This window comes from Condylura cristata, unplaced genomic scaffold (genome assembly GCF_000260355.1).
Source record: "Condylura cristata isolate star-nosed mole 26May11 unplaced genomic scaffold, ConCri1.0 scaffold00014, whole genome shotgun sequence".
Taxonomy (NCBI): Eukaryota; Metazoa; Chordata; class Mammalia; order Eulipotyphla; family Talpidae; genus Condylura; species Condylura cristata.
In genome coordinates, this window is record NW_004567115.1 from 27162683 (window position 1) to 27165795 (window position 3113).

The 3113-nt window shown below is 49.2% G+C and overlaps 1 protein-coding gene across 2 annotated transcripts in view; it reads left to right on the plus strand.

The window, feature by feature from the left end:
- The window catches only part of POMK (protein-O-mannose kinase), a 15020-nt gene that overhangs the window by 5384 nt on the left and 6523 nt on the right, over positions 1-3113 (plus strand). For both annotated transcript variants that reach the window (XR_001145452.1, XM_012725004.1), the window contains exon 3: positions 2639-2725. The gene's annotated coding sequence lies outside the window, so the exon portion shown is untranslated. The remainder of the gene's footprint in view (positions 1-2638; positions 2726-3113) is intronic.

Below are 3113 nucleotides of genomic sequence, written 5' to 3' on the forward strand. Positions count from 1 at the left end.
AGAGGATCTCATGGGACTGACTTGTAATCCTTTGATATGGCATATCTTTCATGTGTATATATTGACTATTTTTATATTGTCTTTGGAGAAATGTCTGTTCAAGTCCTTCACCCATTGTAAAATTGAGTCATTTGTCTTTTTACTCGTAAGCAGAAATATTTTTTAGTTGTCCATTAAATTCCCAAATAGGGATGTCAAGAAGCAGCTAGAGTTCTGACGCAGTGGGATTGCAGTTTTACACCCAGAGCCATCAGCAGGTGATGGAGAGTCGCTCTGGACCCTGGATGGGGAAGAGAGGGCTTAGTGAGGGCTTAGTGAGGCTGGGTGACTGACAGTTAGCCGGGAGGAGCTTCTGGAGCGCACGCCCCTGGGAACCACGTCAAGAAGGTGTTTCCAGGAATAGAAAATGATGGACCATAGCGCATGCTACTGAGAGGTCAAGACCGGGGCTGCAGGTGGACTGTTGTATCTAACAGTTGCAGACAACCTTAATGTGGTCAGTGTGGGTGGAGTGGCAGTTGAGCTTGAGAGAGATGAGTGCAGGAGAAAGAGATGGAGGCTTAGGTTTTTTAAGGAGTTCCCCTAAAAGGGAAAAGAGCAATAGAGCAATCGCTGTATGGGAAAGTGGGGTGAAAAATGATGGGAAAAGTCAGGGTCTATGGTTGTGACCAGGAGGAGAGGAAAGGAGAGCTGGGAGTGTTGGGAGCAGGTAGGGGTGCAGTCTGCCTGGACGGGAAGTGGGCATGAGGCCAGTTTGTGCCAAGTCCCAGGACAGAAGGGAGAGGGGCCTGGAGCAGTGCTCTCAGATTACTTGAGTTTTTTCAGGAGAATGGGGGAAAAGACCATCAGCTGAGAGTGACAAGGGAGTGGAGGGGATACACGTTGGAAGAAAGGGGACTTGGACCATAAACCTCTTGAGGATATTGGAGCCATTGCAAGAAGCAGGACCACACAGTAGAGGAACTTGGGGTCTTCGCTGGAGGAAGAGAGACAGCGCTTTTAGAATTTGGGGATATTGGAGTTTCAGCAGGTTTGGAACAGAGCAGTGTTTTGATGGACTCCAAGTCACGTGGGTTACTGGTATGATGGGCACAATGCAGTCTGGACCACAAAGGGGACCCCAGGGTGCAGTTTCCTGGAGACCGTGTGGCTCACACAGGTGTGCGGTGTTGTCTCCGGAAACTGCTCGACTGCAGCCCTGCCCGGCTTAGAAGTAGAGGCAGCTTCTCTGTGTCGGCGACTTGGCTGTTCCAGGCAAGAGCAGAGACTTCATTTTTCTTTATAAGACTTAGAATTTCTGAAATACTGGATGGTTTCTCATAACAGAAATATAACCGAACAGGAGAGAAAATAATTATAATGATGAACAGCTATATACCAGAGACATTTTGTGGGGGTGGAGTGGGGAATCGGATCAAAAGCAGTGGGGGGAGGGAAATGCACTGGACTATGGTGATGGCACAGGGGTGATTAGGTGATGGGAAGCCCAAGGGGATTGCAAATGAGATGGGAAAATGCACAAAATGATGTAAAAGTAAACTATTATATATTTTAAAAAAAAAGACTTCGAATTTCTGATAGTTGGATTTCAGAGAACAGTTTCTTGGTGTGTAAGAAAGTTGTCATCATCAGAGACAGAGGTGGTTTGACACTTCATCGTGTCTGGAGCAGCTGAGGCTGGAGAAGCTTCGCATGTTAAGTGCAGGCTGAAAGAATGAGTGGCTGGGAAATAGGAAGAGTAAAAGAACCCGATTGAGACCGAAATTGAGGCCCTGGGAAATGGGAGCCCTGGACCAGACAAGCTGACAGGGCTTCAGCGACAGCCGCTGGGCTACAGGAAGGCTTCCTTCAGCTTCTGCCCATCCTGGGGTCAGAACCTGGCACCCAGTGCTAGGAGGGCCCCTGGGGAAGACAGGTCATTTATTGTTGTTTTAAACTGTGGTGACATTAGTTGACGAGGCTGTATAGCCTTCAGGTGTACAGTCTCACCATGCCCACTGCCAAATGCCCGGTCATCACCCACTACTAACTATCTGGTCTTTACCAGGCCTCTTCCCCCTCTGGCAATCCCTGTCTGTTACCAGTCTGAAGGATTTGTTTCATTCCATTGCTTTTTTTCTTTATATTTCATAAATGAGTGAAGTCATGAAGTTTTGGTCTTTTTCTATCTGATTTGTTTCATTTATCATAATTGCCTCGAGCTCCACGGCTAAGTACTATTCTGGCCACTAAGTAGTATCAGTCCTGTCTGAGTTTTGTAAATGGTGCCACAATAAACATTTCAAGTTAGTTGAAATAACTTTTCAGGTTAGTTTGCATGTTCTTCAGGTACTACCCAGAAGCAGGATTATTGGGCCATAGGGTGTATCTATTTTGTTTTTAAGATTTATGATGTATGGGTGGGGCACAGAGGTGGAGAGAGGATTCACCAGAGACAGAGTGAGGAACAGAACAGGCAGAGTAACTGAAATACACTGCTGAGGGGAGCATCGGGCGAGACAGGAGAGGTCTGCTGTGCCATGTAGGTCACCTCCCCAGCCCGGGATTGAACTCGTGCTGAAGGCTGTGGCTAGCTTCAGAGAGCTGTACCCCTGAATTCTGATTATTTAACAAATCTCCTCTTTGGACTTTTTGACAGGACTTTCAGAGCTGTGCCAGGGCCACCCAGAACGCTGACTGACCCAGGGTCTGCACGGACCCGAGTGAGAGGAGGCACTCCTGGAAGGTAACCTGTATGTCACAGATACCTCGGACATGGGAAGCGTGGGGTCAGTCTGCCACGACTGTGCCCCGTGCATCCCAGCTCTCATTCAGCCAGCACACTCCAGCATCTCCCTGGGCCAAGCGTGTGATCCTCTGCGCTCTGATTCCGAAGTAGCGTCTGCTCGGGTGCCCATGTGCCAGCTCCTTCCCCAGCCTTTCCCCTCCTGACCCCTCCACCATCCCACAGCTTGTGCCTGTCTCTGCCACAGGCCTCACAGTTCTCCAGGGCCGGCGTCAGAGCCATCGTGTTTGTGAGTGTCCACGCCGTCTGTGGTCACCTGGGGTGAGGATGACCTCTCTGCCATCCTCTCACCAGTCTCGCCACTGTCATTCTAGCTCCATGCTCATCC